Source organism: Phoca vitulina, unplaced genomic scaffold, assembly GCF_004348235.1.
Source record: "Phoca vitulina isolate PV1807 unplaced genomic scaffold, GSC_HSeal_1.0 scaffold4, whole genome shotgun sequence".
Taxonomy (NCBI): domain Eukaryota; kingdom Metazoa; phylum Chordata; class Mammalia; order Carnivora; family Phocidae; genus Phoca; species Phoca vitulina.
The window spans coordinates 40336800-40353008 of NW_022589707.1; the positions used below are offsets into that span (position 1 = coordinate 40336800).

General features: G+C 41.9%; 1 protein-coding gene across 1 annotated transcript in view; it reads right to left on the bottom strand.

Annotated features, from left to right (window-relative positions):
• CREB5 (cAMP responsive element binding protein 5) overlaps positions 1-15007 on the bottom strand; it is a 458616-nt gene extending 443609 nt beyond the window's left edge. The window contains exon 1 of the mRNA XM_032401877.1: positions 14968-15007. The gene's annotated coding sequence lies outside the window, so the exon portion shown is untranslated. The remainder of the gene's footprint in view (positions 1-14967) is intronic.
• Between the last annotated feature and the right edge of the window lie 1202 nt (positions 15008-16209).

The window sequence follows — 16209 nt, forward strand, 5'->3', positions numbered from 1 at the left end:
CCCAGCTCCCGACTTTCAAGAAGGGGGTAAAAGTGGATATAATCCAGTGAACTTGGCACCGATCCCTTGTGAATTCCAGAATGGATTGTTGAACAGATGATTAATGAGCAAGGGCACGAAAAAGTGCTGGTGGCTAAGAGGTTATGAGGATCCACATATACAAGTTATTATATTCTTGGGAACAACTCAATTTAAAACAAACCCTTCTTGGGTACCTCTTATGGTGCACATCGGGCACTGTACCAAGTGTGACGGGGAATTCCAGACAAAGTAAGGTGCGACTCCTGTCCTGAATGCGCCAAGACAAAAACCAGTAAAATCTGATAAAGACATGGTATTGGAGGTAATAATGGAAGACAAGTTGTCCACTAGGAGTTTAATATCACCCGGGAGGGAAGCATTTTGAGGTGAGAGAGTTTCATTTCTCACCTTGCACTAGTCAACACTGCAATCCTTAACATAGAAGAAAAAATAAAATACCTACTTATTTGGTGTAAATGACTGGTATGATAAAGCACAAAGCGGAGTCCAAAATTATCTCGGTGCATTGAAAAGAGAGGACAAAATCCATTTTCCCCAAGATTAAACAGGGGTAAATGTAAAATCTTAAAGCTTTAACCAGAAAAAAATCAATAGTGTAAGAAAAAAACGTTTATAATATAGAGTTCCATTTAAAAGCAAAAACAAGACTGTACCTAAGCTATGACTATGGTTGTGTAAAAATCCCACATGAATTATTTTAAAACGTATGTCATCAGTTGCTCAGACACAAGTCTGAAGAAGCACCCCACTTAATAACTATCCAGGTTAAAAGAACAAGTTTCAGTTATCGCAGGGTCAAAAGAAGATAGCTGTCTGCCATCAAAAGAAGGTAGCAACAATTTCACAAAGCTAATGAAGTCATGTGCCACATTAACATACGTGGGGTGTTCAAGTCAGAAGCAATAATAGCTCCACTAGATTGGTGTGGCTGGATTTACAGGACCTTATGTTGAAATGGCCATTCCGTTTTAAAAGGGACATCAGCATCCATCAATAGATCAGTTAAATGATTATCCACACAATGGAAACCAGGTAGCTATTAAAACAATGATGCACAGCTACTTTTATTGACAAGGAGAGATGCCCATGGCATGTTTTTTAATTGGGGGGGGAAGAAAGCAGGTCACAGAAGAGCCTATGTAATATTTACCAGTTTATATAAAGGTACGCTTGTCTCTATTTTCTAACGCTTTTACATTTTTACGATGCATGTTTCTAAACATGAAAATAGAAGCTATGGACTGTTTCTCCGGCACAGGAGAAGGCTGCTGGGAGAGCCGAGAGAAGGAGAAGTGTACAAGGTCACAGCCGTCGGGTGAGTCTGTCTAGCAGAGGAGGCCGGAAACAGGGACGCTTCTCACTCACGGCTCCTCCAGTGCGGACGTAAACAGAGCACCTGCTGTATGTCACTCACCAGGCTTCACACTAGGAATACACAGATGAGCAAGACACCGTGCCTTTAGGAGACCACAGGAGGGTGGAGAAGAGATGGGGTATTAGTTTCCCGTGGCTGTCATAGCAAACTGGGGGGCTTCAAATAACAGAAATTTACTCCCTCACAGTTCTCAAGGCCAGAAGCCTGAACACGAGATTTCATCCAGACCACACTCCTTCCGGAGGCTCTCGGGGAGGATCCTATCCAGCTTCTGGTGGCTGCTGTTATTCCTTGGCTTCCGGCCACATTACAGAAATCTCTGTCTCTGTCTCTGTCTCTGTCTCACATGGCCTTCTCCTCTGTGTCGATATCAAATCCCCCTGACCTTTCCCATAGAAGGACACCTGTCATCTGATTTAGGGCCCATCTGAATAATCCAGGATGATCTTTTAACTTCATTACATCTGCAGAGATCCTTTTTTCCAAACAAGGTTACATTTATAGGTTCCTGGTAGACATAACTTGGGGAGTGGGGGCATCATTCAATCCACTACAAATGGCTGGAAACCAAAGAAGACAGAGCATAAGGGTAGAGGAGAGGGTACTGCGGTGTATATGTCAGGATTTAGCCATTTGCTCATGTGTCTGTCATTCCCACTAGACAAATTCTCCGTAGGGGTGCTATCCCCTCAAGGAGCAGAAATTGGTTCTTGAAAAGAAAAAAAAATGAAACAACACCTTACTTTTTATTGTAAAAGCACAGATATACATATAGTATATAAACAGCATATCTGTGGTATTAAAATTTCGTGAAGTGGGGGCATTTAGGAAAAAAAAAATCTTAAAAGGCCCCTTAAGGGAATAATAATGAAAATAAGGTTGAAGATGGCTGTACTAGGCCAGAGCCTCCCCAAAACCAAAAATCATCTCATAGTCATCCATGTGTAAGCAAAGTGCTCAGTAACTGTTAATTCATTGGTTGAATAAATGGATGAAGCTTCAGGGAGACAAATTTGGCCTCACTAATGAGGAGTTCTACAAATAGAGCTAAGAGTGATGCCCCACAGGTAGAAAGCACCCCATCCTTGGAAGTTTTCAAGACTAAATGAGTATTTCCATTTCACAAATGTCAGGACTAGTATAGAAATATTTGTCAAGCTTCATCGGTCCATGACACACAAATGTCACAACACCATGAACCCCGTTGGGTATTTGTTCAGCTGCTTTGGCTTTTAGACAAACCAAGTCCAATTACTGCAGACCTGAATGTCTAGGACCATACGTAAGCCCTAACCACGACTTCAGAATTTCTACCAAGAAGGAAAAACAACACCCTAATGCGAACTGGTACCGTTGCTTTCAACCTGCCCTTCAACCAGGAGACCTAGCCCATCATCTGTGGCTGTTTCTCTTCTTTTGCTACTTCACTTCTGCTATGCTGTTTTGCAAAGACCCTAAGGATACTACAAATTAAATGAATTAGCAAGGAGTGAGAATGGGAGATAAGGCACACTATTACTTTCAATCTGTCACTGACAGTATTTCCCCTCTGGCTTCGCTGCAAAGCACCAGATGATTCAATGACATTAAGGGAAAAAGGACCCCACTGCTAATGCAAATTAAGTATGGAAAACAAAGGTGAGGCTCTATCGATAGCACTTGCTAAAAGACTGGAATTTTGAAAAATTAAGGCTCCTATTTACATAAGGGGATGGTTTAACCCTCCTCTCAATTATCCAGAAATTGGGTAAGCTAATTGATCAAAGAGTCGATAAATCTGAGTCGCTTGGAGCAGCTGGTGTTTCACAGCCGATGTGTGGGATACCAAGGAAACCTTCAAAACAGGAAATATCAGACTCAACTCCGGAGAGTGGAGCTGTGGTGAATTTGTACTTTTCGGGTTTGCACAATGATTTGCAGATGTCTCCTGAAACCTGTGGCCAAGTGAGGGCAGCCTGGGCCACGCTTGCCCTTCGCTGGACCTAACCTTGCAAACACCGAGCAGGAGGGGCCCCGTGGAGCTGCTTAGCTGCTGCCCGAGCCAATGAACTGGTGGGCAAGGTGTTTCAAATTATTCCTTCCTTAAGCGAAAACAGCTCCACAAAGCCATCGGTTTAAAAAGTACTTAAGCATCTGCTCTTATTGAATGTGTTTGGTTTGGTTTTGCTTCTCTGACCAGAGCCACATGGGATGGCACAGCCAAAGTTGTGAGGTCTACTCCTGTCTCAACATGAAGAGAATTTATGCCCCTAGCCCTGTTAACCCCGTAAGATGCCAAGAGCATAAATCGTCTCATTATGTGAGGAGCATTGCAGTTTTATCATTGACAAAGAGCTGTACCCTTTCAGGGCTAAAAGCTGACACAAAATTTCTCACTCTGGGGGACTTCTTTCCAACCGGGGGCTGAGCGTGGGGGTGGGGGGCCAAGGTGGGGGGGGATGTTGGCTTTAAAATCTCACACACCATATTCTAGCAATTTGATTTAAAAAAAAGAAAGAGAAAGAAAGGAGGTTAAATAAGTTGGCAGCAGGTCAAAAATATCACCATTCTGATTTTTATGAATGTTTAAAATTTGAATCTGGGTTTGTTTTCTGAGTGCAGGAGCCTTGGGCCCAGAGCCAGCCTGAGAAGCAATGGCCCCAATTCAAAGACTCTTCTCCACAGTGTTGCCCCATTCTGTAGCTGAAAGGCCAGTGTAAGGGTGAACTCCCTGTAGACTGAGGCTTCTGGAAACACAATCATAAACACAGCCTCGACTCTGGCCTATGACCCGTGAGCAGCACAACCATAATGAAGAAGAGAAAATAATGCAGGAGAAGGGGATATAAATGATTTCAGCTAGTAAACTCAACAATTGTCATTGTTCTGTGATATAAGAATGGTTGCTCCCTTTCTGCAAGAAATCTTCCTATATATTAACCCACATTAATCTATTAGAAGATTATTCACGTAAGAAATGAATTCTTGGCAGAATGAACCGCTAAGATATTCCTTTGAATGGAGAGCTTCCCTGGTTACATTCAAGTGCTGTTTACAGACACCACATCAGAAATATCTCTCAGAAAGGACAGTGTCAATCACAGACAAAATTCAACTGGCTTCACCAAAAATATATTTGCATATGGCTTTCCAGGAATGTTATCTGCCCCTTAAAGATGGATATGGTGATGGCCAAGAGTCCCCTCAATACTCTAAACAATTTTTCAAAGTACAATCCATCACAGCTGAATTATACCAGGAACTTGTGAAAAATTCAAATTCCTGGGCCCCATCCTAAACATGCAAATTGAATCTCTGAAAGTGGCCTGTATCTGCATTTTTATTTATTTATTTATTTTAAATATTCTATTTATTTGAGAGAGAGAGAATGAGAGAGAGAGAAAACATGAGAGGGGGTAGGGTCAGAGGGAGAAGCAGACTCCCCTGGAGCAGGGAGCCTGATACGGGACTCGACCCTGGGACTCCAGGATCATGACCTGAGCCGAAGGCAGTGGCTTAACCAACTGAGCCACCCAGGCACCTGGATCTGCATTTTTAAACACTCTCTTCCAAGTGATTAATTTTGATAAAGTTTGAGAACCGCTTCCCAAAAGTAGAGTACCTACCAACAGTATACAGTGATACACTCAGATGGACTCCATCTCAACTTGGAAAAAAATCTGTGCAGGCAGTAAGTGCTCAGCAAATCTGATTCTTACTGTTGCCATCATTCAGAATGAGCATTTTAGAGCCTTGTGGCAGGGGCATCTGGCTGGCTCAGTCAGTGGAGCATACAACCCTTGACCTTGAAGTCACGAGTTGGAGCCCCATGTTGGGTGTAGAAATTACTTTAAAAAAAAATTAAAAGCAATTAAAAAAAAAAGAGCCTTTTGGCAGTTAGGGCATCTTAATGGGAAAGAAGAAAAGCCAGGTAGAAACCTGATGACACTTCAAAAATACACAGCACTTAGGCACTCATACCCCTTGTTTGAAGGCTTTTTCTCTTGCCAAAAATATTCAAAATTATTTGAAAGTAAGGTCTGTACCTCACCAAAATGACAATGTAGACACAGTCATAAACTTTTGCCTGTCTCAATTGCTCTGTGTTTTTTTAGTTCCTTTCTTGTGGCCAACCATAGGCATGACATATAATGAAAATAAAGTTTATAAAATGAATTTTACTAAAAAGGGATGCTGAAACCAAATGAGGATCCAGGCTTAGATTGAATACAGTTACAGAAAGTTGCCATCCAGAAAGAGTGGCATGTTCTCATCCATTCTTCAGAGTTCACAGAGTGGAGCAGACAACTGGATCTGGTTTGCAGGAAATCCTAGAAGCAAATAGGAGATAGGCCCACATGCTTGAGGGGTGTTGCACTTACTTAAACAGTATGCTTCAAAACAGGAATGCTTATTTTTATTTTTTGATCTTTCAGCTAGTAATTTTGATGGATTATGAGAACAGAAGCTAAATGTAATAAGAAGCCTGAACAAAACCAGACTTGTTTTTTTGAAAAAGGAAATGGAATATAAAGTAACTCATTTATCCTCAAATCAAGTCTCCAGGAAGCCATCTTATCTGCCACAAATCAAGCCTCATAAACAATTGCTAATATCTGTGATTAGCATTTTCTCTCTTGGGGGGCGGGGGAGGTGTAAAATCTATTCCAGAGAAGTTCTAAAAACTCGTATTTACAGATGTTAAGAATTGGAAGGGGGGAATCTGGGTGGCTCAGTCGGTTGAACACCTGACTCTTGGTTTTGGCTCAGGTCATGATCTCAGGGTCAGGCGATCAAGCCCACATCAGGCTCTGCACTCAGCAGGGACTCTGCTCCAGATTCTCTCCCTCTCCATCTGCCCCACCCCAGGCTCACAATCACGCTCTCTGCCTCTAAAGGAAAATAAATAAATAAAATCTTAAAAAAAAAAATTGGAAGAAAGTTTTGGCCAAGACTCTTCAGCAGGACATGTGGCTACAGTAAACAGAAAAATGAAAAAAAAAAATTAAAGCTCTCAAAGGGTTAGATTACAAAGGCAACAGAAATGCCTAACTGTGGGAGAAGTGGGGAAGGCAGAGACAAAGGAAAAATACTGCTAATAAATGTCTTCACGCATATTACAGAAGCATTTAAATTATATATACATAAATTTTAATTCAAATCATCAATTTTTATCAGACACCTACTATGTACAAGGAATACTGCTGACTTGTAGATGAGTATTAGGGCTATGTGCTTAAATTTCATTCCCTTTATAGAGCCCATTGTGTTTTATTACAACGTATGAATCAGGCCATTAATTCACTCTAAGATACATGGCAAAATGCAGAGTCACAGATTTGAAGCATTTCTTGGAACCAAAATTTATAACCCTTGGGTATGGTTAACACATACCAGAGAGAAATAAGCATTGCTTACTCAGTTATAACTACTCTGTGTTCCAGAGACAGTCAGATAAAGTCTACCAAGTAAGATGTCTATATGTTTATCCACCTCTGCCTACCTAGCACATTCTTTAACTTAGGACTGCATGTAGATGGCAAAGGGGCATGTGAAAAATGACTGAGCCCTAATTCTATAATAAGCATTATACATAACATAGATATGTAGGTATACTTACACCTAAACAAATTTTAAAGTTTAATAAGACAAATGTGTTCAGAGCAGAGACACATGAAACAAGGTAATAGCCATGAGGGCAGATGTTCTGGCTGCCATGGCCACTGATGTATGTATCCACAGCATTCCGCATTGTGCCTGACATGTCCTACATGCTCAGTAAACACCTGCTGGATGAACAAATGAAAGAATGAATGAATACCTACCAGAAAATTACAAGTAGTTAATTTGGAACAACACTAGGGCTAGGAGCATGGATTTTCAACTGGCACGGTCTTGTGTGAATCAGTAGCGTGACAGCTAAGGAAATAGTCCATGTGGCCAGGAGACTGGCTACCAATGGAGGGATTGAGCAAATAAATACATCAAGGATAATGGGAGCCAGGCTTCTCACTGTTGGAAGAAAGAATTACAAATATAGAACTGGCTAGAATAAAGTGTGTAGTTGTTAGATGGGAATTGTGGGAATCAGTATGAACTCATGGCTTTTTAGATAGATGGATAGATGTGTGTGTGTGTGTGTGTGTGTGTGTGTGCGCGTGCATGTGCGCATGTCCTCATTCTGCTAAGAAAGCCTAAAAAAAATGACACTCCAGTAACAATGAGCACATCCAGAGCCCATATCTTGGTTACTAAATACCATTCTCCACTAGTAGGAATCAAAGTTCCCGAAGAAATGGCTGGTTCCAAAGAAAGTATAAAATGAGCCTAAAACATCTTTGTGCGCCAGAACATAACAAAGTACTCAAAGAATGACAGAGACAGCTCAAAAGGACACAAGAGCCAGCACAAAGGGACTCCTGGTAGCCAAGTCAGGAACAGTTTGAGCAGCAAAATGAATTATGCTAGTACTTGGTTATAACACAATGAATGAAATAGGAATTCATGATTCCACAGTGGTATAAATAACAAGGGTGACATTTAAGCCAATGTATGAATAAGCCATGAATAAGAAGAAGCCACTGAATGAGAAGAATCATGAGAGGTCCAGGCAGTGTGGACAACTAGTGCAAGGAGTCCTTGGTTAAGATGATGTTGGCCTGTCTGAAGAATAGAGAAGGCCAGTGTGGCTGAAGCATGCATAATAGGCACAGAGAGTCATAGAAGAAAATTGGAGAAGCTGACAGGGTCTAGATCAGATAGAGTTTACAACCAGCACAGGAAGCTGGATTCTATTCTGTGTCATAGGAAGCCTTTGGAATGTTATAAGCATGCTCTGATTCACATGTTTTAAACATTTCTCTGGCTGCTGTATAGAGAAAATATCATAATAGTGCAAGAGTGTAGGCAAAGACATTAATGGGGAAGTTACTGCAGTTGTTCAGGCTAGAGAGAGTGATGGAATACAGCAGAGCATGGTATTGGAGGTTGCAAAAGTGGGCAGATTAGGGATGTATTCTGAAGGAAGCACTGACAGGTCCTGATGATAGATATGGCACAGAACAGTAAAGAGAAAATCCAAATAATTCCTAGGTTTTTGGCTTCAGCAGTTAAGTGGATGCTGGAGCTGCCTATTGAGGAGGGATGATAGGGAGAGAAGCAGATTTGGAGGGTAAGGAAAATATCAACAGCTCTGCTCCAACAGCCATGATAAATTTGAGCTTCCTATCAAACATCCATGTGATGATGTAGATAAACAGTTGAGTATAGAAAATCTGAAGTTTTCCAAGTAAAGGCCAGAGCTAGAGACACAGATCTGGGAGTCATTGGTGTGTAGGTTATACTGAAGACCTTAAAGTTAGATGAGATCACCCATAGGAAAAAAACACTGCTTGGGATTAGGAGAGAGCTCAGGAATGTTCTCCAAAAACGTCTGGCATTTAGAGATCTAGCAGGCAGGAGGAGTCAGCAAAGAACAGAGGAGAAGTAATAGCTAGTGAGGTAGGGGCAAGACATGTGGCATCATGAAAGTCAAGATTTTTTCTAAAGGATTTCAAAAATAAGAAGTGTCATATCACGTGAGACTACTAGGTTTAGTAACATGGAGGAAATGGTGCCCTTGACAAGTGCCTGTCTCAGTAGTAGAGGGGACCAAAACCCAACCAGAATGAGTTAAGAAGAAGACATGAGACAAGGAAGTGGATTCAGCAGTTGTGTGCAAGTCTTTCAGGTCTGCAGAAAAGTGGAGTGGAAGCTAGAAGGATAAGCAGAGTCAAGGAAGGTTTGTTTTTTATTTTGTCTTTTAGGCAGGAGAAATTAGAACACATCTTTTGCTCTAGATGTGTATCCCTCTAGACAGAGTAGGGACATTTGTGAAGCAGTGATGCAGGAGAGGTGTTAGTTGCAAAAGTTAATGAACTGAAAAATAAGGGGATAGAGACAGAGTACAAATATGTCTGATAGGCTGGAGCAAGGACATTTTATTATCAAGTAAGGGGGGAAGGGAAGGAGTATGGGTAGATTAACTGATGAAAAAACAATAAGAGAATTACTACCCAGCTGCTTCTCTTTTCCTAATGAAGACTGAGACAGGGTCCCAAGACAAGAGCAAGGAAGGGATGAGGAGAAAAAGGCACAGTGCAGTAATTCTGAAGAGCAGGAAAGTGAAGGAAATATGGTTGCTGCTATTTGAATGTCCATTTTGAGACCTGAGACCAAGAGTTTAAAGTGAGAACAGTCAGCACAGATTTTTTCTCCAGTCAAGTGCCAGCACAGAATAGGTAGTTGTGGTTTTAACCAGGATTGGGCCTCGGCCAGCCAAGTTCAGTGGGGATGAGTGTGCAAGAATTAAGAATTAAGAGACAACTTAAAATACCCACAATGATGAAACATGGCAGTTAAGCTAGAGATGGAGGGAAGTGAGGGCACCAGAGAGGGTGACTGAAAGTGATGGTCAATGGTTGGGAGAACTGAACAAGGTCAACAAACTTCTAATGAGTAGTAGAATACGTGAGGTAAAGGACAGAAGGAAGGCGTCAAGAATGTGGTCCTGGGAGTAGACAGCCATAGAAGGTAAAGAACAGACCATTGGGGGGGGGGGCACGCGCGTGGGGTGAGACAGTTGAAGAACTATGAGGCCAACTTTAGTTATAAGATAAATTCATTTTGAAATTTGGTAATATTTCAGTTTGCTGAATGGACTCTCTTTTTCCATGTTTCCCCACTCCTTCCAAAGTCTAAAATGAATAATTAGAAAAGAGTAAGACATATGGTAAATAACCAGAAAATAATTTAGTCCTATTAAGTAAGTAGTCCTGAATTTTTAAAATCTGTTCATTTTGTTTTACCCAGTAACCCAATATTTCCCTACAGGACCCTCTTCTCAAATAACACTTCGGAAAATGCTGATCTAATGCTTTGGGTTAGGAAAGCACAAAGACCTTTGTAGAAGTTATTTTATATCTCTTGGATTGTCTAGTTGGTTAAAACAGACCTGTTATTTTTTGTCCCCCGAGCTTCACAAATAGTTAAAATGATTTATCCAGTTTGTGTTGGCCTCACCAAAACTGAGAACAAAATCCATTTTCTACATCTGAAACCAGAGTCACTTGATAATGAAAACAGGGTTTTGGGGCACCTGGGTGGCTCAGTCGGTTAAGTGTCCAACTCTTGGTTTCTGCTCAGGTCATGATCTCCCAGTCAGGAGAAGAGCCCTGCATGGGGCTCCACACTCAGCGGGGAGTCGGCTTCCCCTCTTCCTCTTCCTCTGCCCCTCCCCCTGCTTGCACTGTCTTTTTCTCTCTTTCTCTCTCTCTCTGAAACAAACAAATCTTTAAAAACAACAACAAAAACAGGGTTTTAATTGACTGCTAAGGAACTGACTGTCACATCTATTCAGCACTTTTCAGGACTGGCTTCACAAACATGTGACACAGGAGCCCATGCTCAGAAAGGGACCCACACTTGGGGTTTTAACACTCTGTGATCTACATCTTGAAAATTCTCAGTAATTTTATCTTTGAATGTATAAGTGAAGTCCAGTGAAAGAATGAAGCACTGCCAGGGTTTGGAGCCTCTGCTCATGTTCCCTCCTCTCACTACCTCCCTATCTCACCATCCGGCTCCTCCACCCCTGCCCAGAGATCTCTGCCAACCCCCACCCCCAGCAGGAGGCTAGACACAAACACAGGGAGGGTCAAAGTCAGAGGAGCACTTACAGTGCAACAAGTTCCAGGGGGGATGCCCAAGCAATTGTGAGGGTCTGCACTGGCCACAGGAATATCCTTGCGTTTGAAGAAGGTGTGTCATGAGATAGCAAATAGAGAACATCATGATAGGTTGAGAGAAAGACCACAAATGAAAGAAAAGAGTTTTACTCCTGATTTTTGGACTAGAGGCCCTGCAATTTCACTGTGCCTGCAAATGGTAAGTAGCCAGCCCTGGCCATTTAGTATGGAGGAAGAGGAGGAGGAGGATGATGATAGTGAACAGGGAAAGGAAAAAGATAAGAAAAAAGAGAAGGAAGACAAAAAGAATGCTTTTATCAAAAAGTTAATACTTTTATACCACTTATTAAATTCAGGCAGTGTTCCAAGCGTTTTATACATTTTAACTTATTTAATCCCCTCAACAATCCTTTGCGATAAGTACTAGGATTGCTCCATTTTACAGCTGAGGCAAGCGCGAGACCCAGAGATTAAGCAACTGGCCTGGGGTCACCCAGGTGGTGAGTGGCCGTGCCAGGATTCAAACCCAGGTCATCTCGCTTCAGAGACTCTAATTCTCCACAACTCTCCCATTCCACCTCTCTGCGCCATACAGCAATGATACATACTTGTACCTGCCTTGTTACTAATTTTGAAAGGTGTTATTTTTATAAAGAACTTGCAGAATATGAATTCAGCTTACTTATGTTTGCCCTCCCACTCATAAAACTTCATTTCTTTAATTATTTATTGCTTAATTTAAGGATTGTCTTTTGCTTTAATAACCCACCCCTAATGGAAGTGTTGAATAATCTTGACTTGATGGTGTGAAGTGAGAGTTCTGATATTCAAACTGTTATCTTTGCTTAAGTAGACAACAAGCGCAGGCAAGCATAATTTATTCACTCACCAAAAATTACCTTGTCTGAGGATATGGGCCTGCACTTGGCCTGAAACCTTAATACAGAACAATCTTCACCGTATTTCCTGAATTCTGGAACTAGGTATTTATGCAAGACATAGTCTTTATGCAAAAGAGGCCATGAGGACTCAGGCAGGACCCAGAGCTGTAATTCAGCAGAGGGGAAGGGAAGGCTGACAAGGACGTCCAACGTTCTTGCATAAGTTTCACTCCAAACTTCTGGCTTTTATCTCTGCAATCACCAGCTTCCCTGGACAGGCTCCCCTGCTGTTTAAGTCCCTGGATTCCCTGTTACGGAATTTTCTCCCCTTTGAGAAGAGAATCTTTTCCTCATCAGACATCTACACCATTTAGCATCCATGCTGGATACATGAGGTTGGTGTTACATTGAGATTATATTAAAGAAGAAAACCAATTTGCAGTAAAAAGACTTATAAAGGGAAATTATCTCCATTAGAATAAATATTAAAAAGTGCAGCTACGTTGCCAGACCCCTGCCACCCAACAACGGTTATCAGTTAACACTGTCTCTAAACACATGGGACAATGCTTGAAACAGACTGTGTAAACAATAAATGAAGAAGCAAACACCAGAGGTGATCATTCCTACCTTTACAGTGCAAATCCTGCAGTTGATGGGGAAATCATGAAGCATCCCTGAGTAAGGTGGGTTGGGCAATAGTGAAGGGTGGGGTGAAGTGGAGAGTTCAACTGCTACCATCTGCATTATTCAAAAATGTACATCCAGGGGGCACCTGGCTGGCTCAGTCGGCAGAGCATGTGACTCTTGATCTCAGAGTTGTGAGTTCAAGACCCACATTGGGTGTGCAGATTTCTTAGAATAAAATCTTTAAAAAAAATGTATGCCCAGGAGACTCCATGCAGACTGACAGCTAGAAGTGGCATTTTCATGAAGGCCTGAAGGTCCAGCTTCTTCCTTATCCTTTGTTCAGAGAGTGACAAAGAAAATGCTATTTACCTTCCACTAGGATTCTTGAGAATCACAGAACAACATACCTTTACTCCTCTACCCAACACTGTCCTACAACTTACCAACACTGAGGGGTGAAAATACTCCAAGTTAGGGGTAAAGGTATCCTATGTAAATGAGTGGCACAAGTGAAGAATAAATAAGGCATGCAGGGATGAATCTGTAAAACACATAGCCTTTTCTGGCCTCACCAATGGGTTGTCCAGTTGCCCTTTGATCCACAGGCATTCCATGGAGCAGGTAATATAGAAGACCTAATAGGGATTGCCATTTTCTTCCTTCTCCTCCCCTGAGGTTTTATCCTATGGCTCCTCCTTGCCCTTCCCAAGCTAGAGCCCAGGTCTTAGGGTAAGTTCTAGCCCCCAGCCTCAAAGAAACTAGAAAAGAGGAGAGGAATGACCTCATGTGCCAATCCACCAATTGAATTAGCACATTTTACATACAGATAAGCTAGCTTCCTTTAGTTGAATTGATTGGAATGCCACAGATAAGAATATCAGTCCAGATTTGGAATCTGTTGAATAATGATATTTGGGAGGACTCATATGACACCTTTCATTTTTCTTCCCCACATAATCATTTCAAGGTATTATATTATCAATCTGCAAAAGCCTAAGCAATTAGATTTTCATGAACCATGAAATTTTTCCCTCTCCAATATAGCAGCTTAGAATTTAGAATGGTATCATGTGCTTCTTCTAAGAGTTCAGTATTTAACTCCATACAATTAAATACAGGGCATTTTTGGCACAATCCCTGGACTAGGAACTGGTCCTGCCTCTCAGTTCTCCCAGCCTGAACCTGCCCCCTGGGTCAAGCCAAGCAGTCCAGGTCTTCTCCCAGGCAAGTCTGAGAAGGAGGCACTGTGGGGGGGAAGTGAGGCCCTATGGAGAATCAATGAAGTTGAAAATATTTGTATTGTTAATTATGCATTTTTTAAAAGATTTTATTTATTTATTTGACAGAAAGAGCACAAGCAGGGGGAGTGGCAGGCAGAGGAAGAGGGAGAAGCAGGCTCCCCACTGAGCAGAGAGCCTGAGGCGGGACCCGATCCCAGGAACCCAGGATAATGACCTGAGGGAAGGCAGACGCTTAACCAACTGAGCCACTCAGGCACCCTTTAATCATTTTTTGAAGAAAAAAATAATAATAATACATTTTCAATTTAATCCACTAATACCTCAAGGTGTGCAGTAAACATATTTTGAAACTTAGAAAAGAATTTCACATACTCTTACAAATAGCATCTATTCGTTTTTGCAACACACTTTTTACTGGAATGGAAAATTCCAGAACATCTGCATATTGTTTGCTAAGGCATCATTACTGCCACCTGTTCTTGAAACCAATACATTGCAGATTGAGTATATCAATAATACAACATTCATGTATCATATTGAATCTCTCTGTGGTAATCTCAACTGAGGGAAGGAGCTTAATATCAGAGAATTTATAGAAAAGAAACATAGACTGTGGTAGATTGGAACCATTCCAAACTCTAAAAAAAAAAAAAAAATCCTAGGGATAAATACTAGGAATGTTTGGCAGGTTTTAAAACTAGATAGCTTCATTTATCTGGAAACAGTTGTCTAGAAATAGTAAGAATTTGTTAGAGAATGCCACCGTTATGGTATAACTGGCAAATTCCAGAAATGCATTTGAAACGTTTAGAAAATGGCTTACAGAGTCTTAAGCAGATTCTGGGACCCACCTTCCTCTGCTAACGGTTGGCTTGGCCTCATCATCAGAGACCAATGTTTCAAATGTTGAATGACCATCCATGTTGTGTGTTCAGTCAATGCCATGGTGACCCCATGTGGGACTCAAGAAATAGGAGCCCCAGTCCTCCCTACAGTACTTAAAACTGAAATAAAGAGATCAGTGTGACATGTATGGAACAATAATCTAAAACATACTGTACGTTATTATTAATAAACATATACAGAAGACTTACCAATGTGCAGTGCACTGTGCAAGACACTTGACACACATCATCTAGGGTAATCCCTGCAATAAGACAATGAAGGAGGAGGAGAGGAAAGTCAACCAATGTGTCCCATATCACGTGACCATGGATTGTGCCGAGGGCCTTCAAACCCTGTCTGTCTAAGTTCAAGGCTGTTGCTTTTCGTGGCCTCTCCTGCCTTCGAGTGCACACAGCAGAGCGTCAGCTATGGGCGCTCCAGGAATTTAGAGATGGGGGAAGTCAAAGGTCTTAGGAAGATGCCTCTTCCCCTTACCCACCAAAGTGGTTTGAAGTTTTGTGTTTTGAAATTTGAAGTTTATGGGATGCCCCAGATGGAATAAGAGAGAAACCAGCTGTTTGCTCTTTGACACACAGGAAACAGCAGCTACAAGTTCGTCTCGGATTCAAAGGCTGCCATGGCCGGGCCGACTCTGGTTTCACGCTGGCAGGGATTTCTCCGTGTTACACTCCCATACACAGGGTGATGGGAGCCCTGTACTCAGCATTTCTCAACCTCTTCCTGCAAGATGCCAGGTTAGCAGTGTGCAACAGGGAGAAACTGAAGCAGAGACACAGGCAACAGAAAGCAGATAATCAGCAGAAAAATACTGTCCAGGGAAGAAACGGAATGGATCTTACAAAATGCGGGGTCTCCTTTTGTTCCTGCCAGATTCCTACGTGGATGTCGTTTCCTTAAGTACGCCAGGCTCTTAAATCATGACATCTTCAGAGTGAAAAGCTGGCATTTTGTGAAAGGCAAAATCATATCACTTGTTGGCCCAACTGAAGGCCAGCTCTTCTAACAGCTTTGCAAGACAAGTACTATCATCCCCATTTTAAAGATTTAGGATATTGAGGCTTGGAGAAGCCCCAGGCGCCCAGCTGCCTTCTACCACATGCATTCTACCCTGCATATCAAGAATTTTTTTTTTTTTTTTTTTTTTTTTTTTTAAGATTTTATTTATTTATTTGACAGAGAGAGACACAGCGAGAGAGGGAACACAAGCAGGAGGAGTAGGAGAGGGAGAAGCAGGCTTCCCGCGGAGCAGGGAGCCCGATGTGGGGCTCGATCCCAGGGTCCTGGGATCACGACCTGAGCCGAAGGCAGACGCTTAACGACTGAGCCACCCAGGCGCCCCAAGAATTTTTTTAAGTATTTTTAAATGTAACCACAGGAACAGCTGTTGAATCCACCGTACTGTACCAAGCAGCAGAAACGTCTACTATAAA